This window comes from Lucilia cuprina, chromosome 5 (genome assembly GCF_022045245.1).
Source record: "Lucilia cuprina isolate Lc7/37 chromosome 5, ASM2204524v1, whole genome shotgun sequence".
Lineage (NCBI taxonomy): Eukaryota > Metazoa > Arthropoda > Insecta > Diptera > Calliphoridae > Lucilia > Lucilia cuprina.
Window position 1 is genome coordinate 37,758,078 of NC_060953.1, and position 14,679 is coordinate 37,772,756.

At 31.9% G+C, this 14,679-nt stretch overlaps 5 long non-coding RNA genes across 6 annotated transcripts; 2 read left to right on the plus strand and 3 right to left on the minus strand.

Moving 5' to 3' along the window:
* Positions 1-1,421: 1,421 nt before the first annotated feature.
* Positions 1,422-1,764, minus strand: LOC111682568. Its single transcript, XR_002762667.2, has 2 exons — positions 1,629-1,764; positions 1,422-1,568 (listed from the first exon to the last, which is right to left on the minus strand). It is a non-coding gene; the product is annotated as an uncharacterized LOC111682568 (long non-coding RNA).
* A 3,684-nt stretch (positions 1,765-5,448) lies between these two features.
* On the minus strand, positions 5,449-5,759 carry LOC111682567. Its single transcript, XR_002762666.2, has 2 exons — positions 5,606-5,759; positions 5,449-5,549 (listed from the first exon to the last, which is right to left on the minus strand). It is a non-coding gene; the product is annotated as an uncharacterized LOC111682567 (long non-coding RNA).
* An 895-nt stretch (positions 5,760-6,654) lies between these two features.
* Positions 6,655-11,925, plus strand: LOC124420172. 2 transcript variants are annotated; one of them, XR_006941083.1, is made up of 3 exons: positions 6,655-6,787; positions 11,372-11,706; positions 11,775-11,925. It is a non-coding gene; the product is annotated as an uncharacterized LOC124420172 (long non-coding RNA). The 2 variants fall into 2 exon arrangements; XR_006941084.1 differs by having other exon boundaries at positions 6,773-6,787; positions 11,424-11,706.
* Positions 8,920-9,567, minus strand: LOC111682572. Its single transcript, XR_002762670.2, has 2 exons — positions 9,095-9,567; positions 8,920-9,029 (listed from the first exon to the last, which is right to left on the minus strand). It is a non-coding gene; the product is annotated as an uncharacterized LOC111682572 (long non-coding RNA).
* Positions 11,926-11,948: 23 nt separating the features above from the next.
* On the plus strand, positions 11,949-12,369 carry LOC124420171. The gene is made up of 2 exons (XR_006941082.1): positions 11,949-12,195; positions 12,252-12,369. It is a non-coding gene; the product is annotated as an uncharacterized LOC124420171 (long non-coding RNA).
* The last annotated feature ends 2,310 nt before the right edge of the window (positions 12,370-14,679 follow it).

The following is a 14,679-nucleotide window of genomic DNA, read 5'->3' on the forward strand; positions in this document are numbered from 1 at the left end:
ATTTAGTTTTCAGGATATAAGGTAAGGCGGCCAAAGGGGAAAGATACTGGTCCGAAGAATATTAAGTTTAGCGGTGGCAAAATTATGGTATAGAACTATTTTTCAGGGCAAGGTATTGATCGAATTGTCGGCCGACCAAAATTGTTATATTTCATATTTCACCTTAATTCCAAAGTATTTATGCAATTTATTGATAAAAAACAAAAGTTTCTAAATGAGGCTTTATATAGAATATAGGTCAAACATGGGCCGACACTCATTAAATTTGGGAAATGGATATAATTTTAAATAACAGTTTGTTTTGTTGAGTTTCAAAGCGATACAAATGGTTAACAGTAAATTTTAGACGTTTAAGACATTTTTAGAAGGGGGGTTTTTATGGGGGCCAGGGTCAAATAAGCGCCGATTACTACGATAATCTGCAGCGTCATTTATACTTGTATAAAACTTATTTGTTCTAATTTTTAGAGAGATAATAATATATTTGACGTAATTAGAGCATAAAAAGCCCAAATCGGCTGTATGTGGGCTAGGTGAAATAATGGACCGATTAAAACAATATTCAATAGGCTTAGTCCCTGTGCCAAAAAACATGCTTGGTCCAAATTTAATCAAATTATCTTGAAAATTGCGACCTGTACCTTGCGTACAATGTTTACATGAACATCCAGCCGGACAGACGGACGAACATATCTTAATCGATTCAAAAAATGATTCTGAATCGTTCGGTATACCTTAAGGTGGGCGTTCGACCAATATTTTTGTGTGTTACAAACATCAGCACAAACGTATAATACCCTCCCCACTATAGTGGTGTAGTATACAAAAAGATACTATATATGGCATAAGTCCCCTGTGGAAACTAGGCCCGTAGTTTGAAGATTAAAAAACGACAATGGTTTTAAAAGCCAACTTTCGACTTGCAATCGAGTGGCTAGACTCGAAAGTAATACCTGTATTAAAGTGACCTGCCTATTCATCATATATCAACCCCAGATAAAATCTATGGAAAACAGTAGTTCCAAGATATGGACTGAAAAATTGTCTTTTCAAAATTAAATTAACTATATTTATGAAATGTTATAAAAATAATAAAATTTTTTAATCAAGTTTTGGGTGAAAATTTAGAAATAGTTTCCATGTTTTCGTCGTCCGCTGTATGTATATGACTTTAACGCATAAAAACATGACCACAGCTATTAAATAAACAAGTTTTTGTAATGATCAGTCCAATTTTTTATAAGGAGCGGTGGTCCTAAAGACGACTTACACCCTTAAGAATTTGAATAATTCAAAAATTATTTTGGACTGACAAAATAACTCCTGAATGAGAGTTTTGTATAATTGATTGGACTGACAAAATAACTCCTGAATGAGAGTTTTGTATAATTGATTGAACAACTTCAATAAGCATGTATATATGGGGTTTATCATTTTCATTTACACATATTAAATTTAGTGAAATGTATTCCTTTATTTATATCAAATTCTTTAAATTTTCAATAATAATTTTACTTTTTACTTCCTTGGAAAAAGTAACCGGAATTGGTGACACCTTGTGCATTAGCCTGAAAATATTAAATATTTATTTAAATGTTATTTTAAATGTACTATAAGTTTAAACTTACATTTCCTGGATCAGCCATGGCAGCGGCAACAATGCATGCGACTATTACGAACAAATTAATTACTTTCATAGTTTCAAATGTACGAATACTTTAATTCCGCTATTAAACTTATTGGAATACTGTTAAATAATTCACCTTTTCATACCATTTTTATACATTATTCAGACATTATTTTACACATTATTCATAGTTAAGATGAATTAATTTTAAATGGGTTTTTATGATTTTTTACCACAAATTGGTTTTATAAAATTACCTATATTGCTAATAACTATTTATATCCTCCCTATTAAAATGATGTTTGTTTAAATGTATGTAACGTTTACATTTACCTTAAAGTATACTGATTGGATCAGAATTAATTTAAACCTTGTAATCAAACTAAATTTAATGAAATTTTGCAGAGATATTCGTTTACTCAGGAACAAAGCCTATTGAAAATAGAAATTCGAGAATACGTAGTTTTGTTTATGTCGATCGATCGATTTTTATAATGATCATGCTTCATTTGATCCTTACAAAGAGCCCCTGAGAAATTGATTTGAAAGTCTATTATATATAAATAACAATGATCCTGCTTTGTCTTTAGCACCACCCTAATGTACCACGTTTATGCTAGGGGAATGAAAATGTCCTAAATTGTTTTCAGTTTCTCTAAAATTTTAGGTATTGCAATTGAACAAATATATATGGTCCGAGGTCTGTTGAACTAACAAAATATTTTTTTAAATTTTTAGACCGTGAGGGTATAATTAATTTTCTGAATATATTTTCTGAACATGATTATCATAAAATTTTGTACCCAGATTTTGTTTTGTATATAACTTGTTTATGTCAAATTTCATCGCTATACTCGTATTTTTAAATAAGAAAAACTAGTATTTTAATAACTAAAACTTTTTCCTTGGGGAAACTTTTTATAGTGATTTTCAGAAAATTTTTTTCCTTGGGGGAACTTTTTATAGTGATTTTCAGAAGGGGACCTTCCCTACCCTCGAAGGACCTTCGAGGGCAGGGTTATTTATGAGCCGATCCTTAAACAAATTGGTATAGAAGTTTTGGTTAGTAAGAAACTTACGTAATCCAGTAATGAGCGTTTAGGCCATTTTCTGAAGGGGATATTGGGGTAGGGTCAATTATGGACTGATCCACATAAAATTTGGTGGAGAAGGGGACCTAATATGGGGGTAGGCAAAAAATTTGGTTGAAAGAAATTTCAACTCCCTCCTGTGTGGTCAGTATTGTGATTTCAACAGACAGATGGACGGACATGGCTAGATCGATTTAGAATTTAATGTGAACCCAGAATATATATATATTTCAGAAACTTTCCCATATGTTCATATGTATGTCAAAGTTTGAGGATTTTAAATTCTCAGATTTACTAAATTTTCTATTCAATTCATATGGGGGTATCACACCGCCTAATTTATTACTCAAATATTATAAGTTGCTCATGTAATTGAATTTATTTCATGTAAAAGGGTTCCAAAGCCACTTGTGAAAATCTGCCTATATTTCCTCCAGATGTTCACAGGGATATTTAAGATTCTAGCACTAATAGATTCACAGATAAACAAATTATTGTATTCAATTGATATGGGAGGATCCTTCTCCCTTCTATAGTTAGTCTATCCATTTTTTCATACTCCAAAAAATTTTAAAAAACTATAATAGAAATTTTTTACAAGTAGGACTAGTTTCAAAATAAAAATTTTAGGCAAAAGTAGGAAAACTAGCAATAGTGGGTATGACATCTTCCATATAAAGTAAATTTTAAAATCAGCATATCTAAATACCAGCAAACTCTCCAATTTGTTACAAATGTTCTAAATTAGACTCTTTAGGTCAAACATGGACCGATCCTTATTAAATTTGGTTATTAGTCAATTTTGGACCTTTAAGGTAGGATTTTTGAAGGGGGTTTGTTATCTTGAGAATTGCGGCCTGTACCTTGTGCAAAAAGTTTACATGGACAGGCAGACACACGGACATGTCTTAATCGACTCAAAAAGTGATTCTCAATAGATCGGTATAACCAATGGTTAGGGCCTTTAAAGGACCTTCTCACTTTAGTAGTGTAGGGTATAAAAATAGAGTTTCTAAAGGAGGGTTCATGAGGGAGTAGGCATTATATGGGCCTATCCTTATCAGTATTGGTAAAGGAATTTACGTCTACTTCAAAGTTATTTATGTAGAATTTATTCGTATTATTAGAGTTTATAAGTGAATTTTTACCTTAAAGTCATTTTCTGAATGGGAGTTTGTAGGGAGCTAGGGTCAAATGGTGCTCGATTATTGCAAAAATCGGTAGTGTAAGCAAAATATTATACCAAATACCAGCAGGATGGCTCTAAATTAGGAAACAAAGTAAGTCTGGGTTCTTAATTAAAGACCCATAAACAGAAATATACCATCGTTTACTTAATCAAACACAAGCTGCTAGGCAAAATTCTAAGCAATAACGGAATGAGTTAATTGGATTAGAATAAATATGGCACCCAAAGAACTTAATTATTTTTCGACAGCTAAAGAGCAATTAGGGCGATATCAGGTAATATAAGATCGTATTGGATTGTAAGAAAGCTATAACTGAATATTCATCCAAAGGTACGGTGTACATCATATGGGTACCAGGCCACTCAACGAATGGGCGAATGTAAAAGCTTTAAAGGGAAGAGAGCTCAAAACCATTTAATACAACTAAATCTAAATTAAAACTATGGATAAGAAATCCCATCCCTGATCCTGATGGGAGCAAGACAAGAAATCTTCTCAAAATGAGCAAGCTTGACGTTAATATTCTGAGTGGACACACATGATTACGAACACATCTATACAAAATTGCTCGTGCGGATTAAAACGATTGGCGGGCATGAGAAGAGGATAGTGAAACTTTCTTTGTCTGGAAAGTATAGATCAGACTATAGTATTTTCTTTGCCATTGTCAGACATATATTCTATATTTCAATTATGGGTTCACCCTTCGAAAAAGTATCAAAAAGTCTCCCGGTTCAATGCGATTAATTTCATGTTTTTAGGTTTAATATTATAGAAATTCGTATATTTAAAAAAACTAAAAAGTACAAATATGAGCTTTTAAAAGCTCTTTAATGGAGAGTTGGATCGACCGATCGTCGGAAAATTTGGAAATGAGATCTAAGTTAGTATGAAACTTATATGTGTTAAATTTCATCGATGTACTGGTATTTTGCAGCCATATATAAGGTTGAATATCATTTTCAAAAGGTACCATGTATAGAGGGGGGTGTGGTTGGTTTCTAAAGTGAATTATGGACCAAACGTAATACAACTTTTAGACCGATTTCGCTTGATATAAAACTCGAACATGTTATATTTCATTTCTCTATTGGTGCTTTGAATTTGTTTTGAACATTGAAAACAGTTTCTGAAGGGGATCTTTTACGGGAGACAGGGTCAGTTGTTGGTCGACCGATTCTCATGAAATTCAGCAAGAGGAATTGTGTTCTTCTGAAATCTGTTTGTGTTGCATTTTGTCGCTTTACGAGTATTTTTCATTCAGTAAAGATGATTAAAGTTATTTAAGTTAGGGTCAATTAAGGAACGAGCTCTATAAATTTTTGGTAAAACCATTTTTAATACCTTAATATTTGTATCTGTAGAATTTCATTGACATCATGGTATAATTCAGCAAAATGCGTTAAAGTTGTGTACTTTCTATAGGGGACCAATTGTGAATCTACAAATGTCTGTCATAACTTTCTATTACTAAAAATATCAATTATTTTTGTGGTTCTGAACTAACAAAAACGCTAAAAAATAAATAAACTAAGATATCTTTCATTCAATACAATTTTTATTAAAGTCTCATTTGATTAATTTATATTACTTTCCGCCTTGGTTAAAGTAACCGGAGTTCGAAACACCTTGAGCATTATACTGAAAATATATAATAATTAAAAAAAATTTAAAATATTAAAATTAATTAAACTTACGTTATCCGGAGCAGCCATAGCACTGGCTACAATACAAGCGACTACAAGGAATAATTTAATTATTTGCATATTTTTCTCTATAAAAGAACTGTTTTTCGCAACGAAATATGTTGGAATACTGTTAACTATTTTGTTGACTTCACAGCTTTTTATATCAAGTTTAATACAAAATTTTTTTTCACGCTACATGTTATTAGATGGGATTATGCGTTTGTGCTAACGTTTGATATTCTTCAATATTCGATTCGTCAAACGATAAATTTTTTTCTACTATAGTAGGGGAGGATAGTGGTCTATCATCTGAATAAAGTATACCAATCGGTTCGGAATTACTTTCTGAGTATACTTAGATATGTTCATCTCTCCGTCTGTCTACCTATCTTCTTCAGAATCACTTTCAGAGTCGATTTTGCTATGTCACAAGATAATTTAATGAAATTTGGAATGTAAATTTTTTTGGGCCCAGGAATGAAACATATTGAACATGTTTAAAATCAGTCCATTCTTTCGCACAACTCCATACAACTGTACCTCCCAAAAAGGGCTTTTGAGCTCATAATTATGTTTTCGTAATAATCGGACCTCAATTGACCCTTGCTCCCATATAAAATCCGCTTCTGAAAAAGACTTCAAGTCCAAAATTTACTTATAAATATTTAAATCTTGATAAAATTTTGAATAAATTACTTTAACGTAGACGTATATCTACAAACATATCCATTGGTGTAGTTCAAAATTCAAGTTCAAAATTTACTTATAAATATTTAAATCTTGATAAAATTTTGAATAAATTACTTTAACGTAGACGTATATCTACAAACATATCCATTGGTGTAGGATATCATATGGTCGGACATGCTCGACTCATACATTCATACATGTTACACATAAGAAAATTTCCCCATGAATTATTTTCAACTATAATATTTTTATTTCTTACCACAAATATGCATGAATAATAGTTGGACTTTTTATAATTATAAAATTAGAACTTTTGATACAAATTCAAGTGATTTTAATGTGAAACTATATCTGATATCAGTTTTGATCCATTACCCACATCTTTATCGTGAAATGGTATTGAGTATTTAGTTTATATATAATGGACATTATAAAAATATTTCAAAGTTTAAGGGTTAATAATTTTTTCGATGTCATCCTAAATACATATATATATTGCTTGTAAGTTTCGTTAAAATTGGTAGAAAACAAAAAAATAATATTTCACTATTTCAAACAAATCGTAATATTGCTTTTGATCTTCACAGTTATGGGTTAATATTACTCGATTTGAATAAAACTTTTAAAACTTTAACATTCATATTAATTAAATTAAATTTTGCACTAAGAACATGTGAATATTTGCATTCTTATGAATTAAATACAAAAATTCGTATATCTGAGAAATTATTAGAGCTAAAAGTTTGACAACCATGTTAACGTTCGATTAATATCAGAAAGGGGGCGTGGCACCTTCCATATGAATTAAATACTAAAATTCGTATAATTCGTAAAATTTTGCATAAAGAACTCTGACACCAATGTTAACATTTGGGAAATAAATTGGATCAGAAATAGGTGTCGTTGAACCTAAGAAATTTTTAAAGCTTAGAATTCTAAAATTTTTTAATTAGGGACTTTGACATTAATGTGAACATTTTGGAAAAAGGTGGGTTCGCACCTTCCAATGGAATTAAGTTCAGAAATGAGAAACTATTAGATTTATCAATACTTTCATTTAAAAAAAAAAAAAAAATTGGCAAATTTGCAATAGTTCACGTGACATCATCTCCTATATAAACCCACCAAAAAAAAGAACTTCCAAAGAAGCGAAAAAGAAATAGAATTTACTACATGGAAGTACCGAAAAAGACATGAAAAGTTATGATGTTAACACAGGCTTGTCATATTTTTATTTGATTTCAAATTCACTACTTCAGTCTCAGGAAGTGAGTGATCATTATTTTCTTCTTTTGGAAGTTTTTTTTTAATTGGACCAACACTCAGGGTATGACCCTAAAAAGAAGATGACCCTAAATCGGCTGTGGGAAGTAGGATAGAGGGAGTAGTGTTTATGGACATTTAATTTAAATCTTCTTATATCGAAAGTGGCAGGGAATAACTCTGCAGGAAATTTATTCCACATACGAACAGTGCGGCTGAAGAATGAATTTTCCCTGTAATGTGTTGTGCGGTCCACTGGTCAGTCTACCACAAATGGGTATGTTCTTAAAGAAGGACGTGTGTTGAGCAAGAATATATGGGTATCAGGAACAAGTTCCATAATTTCAAAGAAACATATTCCATTGTAGTATCGATAGAACAGTGAAATACACCCCACGTTGCGACGGTGCTCCAGTGAATCAATAGAGGTGGATACCCAACTGCCACCGATATGTGCCTTCGCTCAGAATCACATTCTGAATCGATTTAGCTATGTCCGTCTGTCGGTGTGTCAATGTAAACCTTGTGCACATGCTACAGGTCGCAATTTTCAAGAACGAAATCGATTCATTATTTCGCCTAGCCCCATACAATCGTACCCCCGAATAGGGCTTTTAGATCAAAATTACATTTAATGTTCTATTATTTCAACAAAAATCGCCAAAACCTTATTTAATAGAACTCTAAAGAACACTATCGATTTTTGTAATGATCGGACTAAAGTCACTAATAGATCAATTCTCATTAAATTCGGAAGTCGATTTTCATCGCTGCACTCGCAATTTTCTAAATCCTCCTCATCAAACTTACTGAAGGGGAAAAGTTTGTCAAGTATTGTCAAGACAACAATAATCTTTAATCTAGGGTCAATTAAGTACCGATCCTAATTTTCTAAAAGAGGCTTTATATAAAATATAGGTCCAACATGGGCCGACCCTCATTAAAAAAGGGTATAATTTTAAATAACAGTTTGTTTTAGTGTTAGTGTGTTAGACGATCATTACGAAAATCTGCAGTGTCATTTATACTTATATAAAACTTATTTGTGCCAATTTTTAAAGAGATGATAGTATGCTTGGTCCAAATTTCGTCAAATTATCATGAAAATTGCGGCCTGTACCTTGCGCACAAGGTTTACATGTACAGCCAGCCAGCCGGACAGACGGACGGACGGACATTGACTGAAAAAATGATTCTGAATCGATCGGTACTTTAAGGTGGGTATTGGACCAATATTTTTGTGTGTAACAAACATCAGCACAAACCCTCCCCACTATAGTGGTGTACGGTATAAAACCTAACAAGAAATTAGGAAAATGGTTAAGGTATTCCTTTTGGATTAATTCATTACAGATTAAACAAAATTTGTATAATTTTTTTAAATTGATTTTATTTGAATCATAAAATTTTGATATTATTTAAATTATTTTTTTCCTCCTTGTTGAAAATGACCGCTGTTATAAACGTCTTGAGCATTATACTGAAAATATTTCATATTAATTAAAAGATGAGAACATTGAAAGGATTATATATTGATAAACTTACATTATCGGGAGAAGCCATTACTCCGGCAGCAATGCAAGCCACTATAAGGAACAATTTAATTAATTGCATTTTTTTTGTAATCGAATAACAATTTTACTTTGTAAATTTATTGAAATTAAGTTGAAACATTCACTTTTTATACCTTTTCTGCTACCTTATACTTTTTTAGAAGTGGTGGTGGAACCTCTAGCTGTTTGGTTGTAAATGTTTAAATATTGAATATATACAAAAATAATGAAAGAAAAAAAGAAAGAAAAATTAAAATATCAAATATTTAGGAGCATGAGAGCAGGACGGGAAGGCTCCTTCAAATGAGCTGAGTTTCTGAACAACGGAAATTAACACTATAAAGGTGTGCACATTAGGTCCGACAACAGCCTAGGTGTATATCTACGGATTTGATGTATCATATATCCTTCTATCAATCTAACGTAACCTAGGAATAACGTAATTTCGGTCAAACATTTGATAGATGTGAACGTACATACCTCTACAAATAGAAGCACAAACGTATTACACCCACTCAACTATAGCTTTATACCTGATTCATTGTGAAATTTTTACCACAAATGTTTATAAACACCAGTTAATTTTATAGAACCACAAAATGAATAATGATTTTCTATATAAGGCGACCATGTATGGTGGTTAGTGGTCTTTCTATTTCTGAAAATAGTGAAAATGCTGATAGTGAAAATTCGCTGTTAGGGACAAAGTTCAGAGTAAATATATATGTAGGTTTGTAAGACCTCTTTAGATTCTTCTTTTCTTACAATTGGTAACAGATGTCGTCTATTATCATTATTATACAAGTCTTATCTAAAGGTATAAGGCCAAATAAATCACTTCAGATTCTTCACTTTCTACAACTTGACATATTTCTGGAGGCCACTTCTGTGGGTGAAATTGCTAACAAATATTGTCCATTATTATAAAAAAGTCTTATCGATAGGATTGTAAGAACAAACAGACTTCTTCAGATTTTTCTTTTTTTTTACAACTTCACTGTATTTCTGAGGCCATTTGTATGGCCAAAATCTGAAACAAATATTGTCCATTAGCATTATCAAAAAAGTTGTATATATAATGCTGTTTGGACCTTATAGTGCTTTCAACAGATATAAAGACAACAGGCATATTTAGATTCTTCTTTAACTATAACTTGACAGTATTTCTAGAGGCCACTTGTATGAACGAAATCGGGATCAGATATCATTATTAAACAAGCCTTTATTTGAACCGTATCATGCTTTCAACTAATATAAAGAAAAGATCTCTTTAGATTCTTCATCAGATAGATATTGTCTATTATCATTATTAAACAAGTCTTATCTATAGGACCGTTTGGACCAAGTAAGGACGTGCAGACCACTTCTATATTTCACTTTCTACAATTTGACAGTATTCCTGGAGATCTTTTCTATGGGTGAAATCAGAAACAGATATTGTACGTTTTCATTATCAAACAAGGCTTTTTAGGACGTACTTTTAACAGATATAAGAACATTTCAGATTCTTCATTTACTACAACTTGTCAGTATTACTGGAGGTCACTTGTATGGATGAAATTGATAACAGATATTGTTCATTATCAAACAATCCTTTATTTAGATCGTTTAGTCCATGTCGAGCTTTCAACAGATATAAAAACAAACAGATCTCTTCAGATTCTTATTTTTCCACAACTTGGCAGTATTCTTGAAGCCCACTTGGATGGGCGAAATAGGGAACATATATTGTTCATAGTATTATTAAACAAGCCTTAGCTGTATGACTGTTTGGACCCTATCGTATTTTCAACATATATATATGAGGACAAACAGACCTCCTCATGATTCTTGATTTTCTACAATTTGACAGTATTCCTGGAGGGTGATTTCAGGAACAGATATTGCTCATCATTAAACAAGTCATAGAATCTGAAGAGGTCTATTACCTCTTCAGATTCTGTATTTGCTATAATTTGACAGTGAGCTGCTAGTTCCCCACGTTTGTGAGGAATTTTACCAGAGCCACTTTTGCAGGGATGAAAACGTGAACTGACATTGCCCATTTTCAATATCGAGAACCCTATACAAAATGCTTTTAACAGCATCTGAATAGGTCTATTACCTCTTCAGATTCTGTACTTCCTACAATTTGACAGTGAGCTGTTGGTTCCTATAAACCACGTTTTTGAGGAATTTCACCAGAGCCACTTTGCAGGGATGAAAATGTGAACCGATATTGCTCATTTACAATATCGAGAACCCTATACGAATTTTTAAATATTTTTAGAAATTTCACTTTTCTTGCATTTGCCGTGTGGACTCTATCGTTCTTTCAACAGACAGAGGGATGTACAAGGCACTTTGTGTTATTCCGAATTGCAGGGTTCTTTAACCATGATGGATTTTATTAATAAATTTCAACATTACAATTATAAACAGATACATATATGTATATGATCTTCAGCAAGTGTATAAAACCCAAGTAACATGTAATATAATTTAGAGTATTTTTATGTATTTTGCATCGATTTGTTGCCCTTATCCAACTTGTGAGAAAATATGAAATTTTTTATATTTATTCTTGTAGCTGTATACATTGTTGCCGGTGTTGTGGGTGCTCCAGTAAGTTTAAATATTGCTAATTTATATATATTAAAGCCAACATATCTCATTTATTATTTTATTTTCAGAAACGATGCTTAGTAAACTCTGGTTATATAACCTGGATTGATTAAAAACCAAAATAATCTATAAAAATTTAAACAGTCGTTTATTAAAACTCAAACAAACAATTTTTGTAAATATGTTAAATAAAATGAATAAAAGTTAAATGAAAATATATTTCAATTTAGTTTTGTTTAAATTCCACTCCGAACTGCAGGGTTATATAATCGATTCGTATTATTATGTAAATGTCGTCATTACAAATATTATCAGAAATGCGTGTATAAGAGTATAAAACCTTAGCAGATTATAAAATATTTTAAAGTATTCCAATATCTTTTGTTGAGGCCTGTTGCATTTTTTTCGATCTTCAGCATTAATATGAAACTATTTCTGTTTGTACTTGTAGCTGGATACATTGCAGCCGGTGTATTGGCTGATCCAGAAGTAAGTTTTAATCGATAAATTTATATTTTATTTATGATTAATAAATTAATTTTCAGGAACCCTGTTTCGTAAACTCTGGTTATGCTACTTTAAGAAGAAAAGATTTTCATTGATTAAAAAATCATTCAATGAAACAAAAATGTTGTTTAAATTTGCAAAATGATTGTTACTGAATAAAAAAAATTAAAAAAATTTTTAATAGATATAAAAAACTTTACTAAAAGTGATTTTTATTTCTATAAAGTCCATATCATTTAATGCTTACAATGTACAAATTCCCGGAATATTTAATTATTTTTAATAACTCCCACTGGAATATAATTATAACCACAAAATTTGACCATTATTAATATATCAAAAGAAATAGTTTTATCAACTGGCTCGGTCTGACTTGGTACAAGTTTCGAATAAAAATGTGAAAAAAACATCTTATATAGAAGTCTTATAACAGTGGAATTGCTATAAGACATTCTTTCCCCGATCGGTTCATTTTATTTGTATATAGGTCCAAAACGCTTTATAGCCCAAATGTAAGGTCCCATTTCGAAAATCTCGGTCCTCTTTCGTAAAATTAAGCTCTCGTTGCGTCAAATAGTGAGGATAACTTAACATTTGTTTTTCTTTCCTTTATAGCAAATACATTTGATCTTCCATTGTCGACTATCCCCGATCGGATCAGTACATAATCGACCATATAAAGTCCTGTTCAAACACTCATTTCTCACTGTTAAACTGGAATATTGTTACAAACCCATATGTAAGATTCTATTTAGAAAATCTCAATATTTCGAGTTTTTGTGGACCTACCTATTTAAACATGATTTCAATTCAAATAGTCATGATAACTTAAGCCCTAGTTAGTGGCCTCCGGTAGGTTAGTGGTTAGTGTTCTAGTCTGGTAGACCGGAGGTGGTGGATTCGATTTCTATCCATGGCACTGGTTAAGGAGCGCACAACAGGCCCGATGGAGGCCTAGGTGTATTTCTTCGGATTTGACGTTTATAAATCCTCCTTTCAAACTAACTAACTAACTAACTAACTAACTAACTAACTAACTAACTAACTAACTAACTAACTAACTAACTAACTAACTAACTAACTAAGCCCCAGTTATCCTTCCTTTATGGCAAATAAACTCGGTCTTGTTCCCACTATTGGATCCCCTATTGGATCGACCTATAATCGACTATATCTAGCCCTCCTTAGTAAATTTCCTTTATAGCAAATACATTTGATCTTCCATTGACAACTATCCCCGATCGGATCAGTCCATTATAGACCATATCAAGACCTGTTCAAACACTCAGATCTCAATGTTAAAAAGGAATATTGTTACAAAATTTGTTTATATGTAGGTCCAAAATACTTGTGAATAGAGTTTTTGTGGACCTACCCATTTAAACATGATTTCAATTCAGCCCTCTTTACATCAAATAGTCATGATAACTTAAAATTGTCAAATTGCCACTTAAGCCCCAATTATCCTTTCTTTATAGCAAATAAATTCGGTCTTGTTTCTGCCGACTGTCCCCTATTGTATCGACCTATAATCGACTAATCGGACTTCATACCTTTTCAGTAAATTGCTCCAAAATGCTTCATAGCCCTCATGTAAGGCCCCCTTTCTGAAAATCTCAATATTTTTCAATAAAGTTTTTTGTGGACCTACAGATTCAAACAAGATTTCAATTCAGTTATCTTTCCTTTATAGCAAATAAAATCGGTCTTTTTTGGTCGACTATCCCCGATTGGATCGTTCCATAATCTACCCTATAAAGTCAATCTTTAGAACCTGATTTTAATTAAGCCCTTGTTGCGTAAAATTGTCAGGATAAATTAACCTCTAGTTCTCTTTTCTTTATAGTAAATACATTCGTTATCACCGATCGGATGGGTCCATAATAAAGTCCATATAAAGTCCTCTTCCGTAAAATGCTCATTTCTCACCGTTAAAAATTATATCGATACAAAATTTTGTTTATATGTAGGTCTAAAATGGCCCATAGCCCAAATGCAAGGTCCCTTCCCAAAAATTTAATCTTTTTAAATAGAACTTTTGTGGTCCTGTCCACTCAAACTAATTTAGCCCTCGTTGCGTCAAATTATCACCTTAACCTCAAGTTCTCTTTCTATTATAGCAAATACATTCGATTTTTTATTGCCTACTATTCCGGATCGGTCTAAAATTTTTCAAACGCACATTTCTGTCTTCGACAATTACCGAGTCTTGATTTAAGCTCTGGAAGAGTAGAGGCGACATATTAATTTCAGACTAAAATCTTAGTCAAAAATATGAAACGACAATCAAGCTGCGATAGGAAATGGAATGCCGAGCATCTTTAAACATGTTAGAGAAACATTCAATAAGGGGACATGGAGACCTCATTGGCAACAGGTGATTAAGAAGATTAGCGTATATTTCGTTTTCTTTGTTTTCAATATATATAGATGCCAAGATCCGTGGAGTAGTTTTGTAGTTCTGTG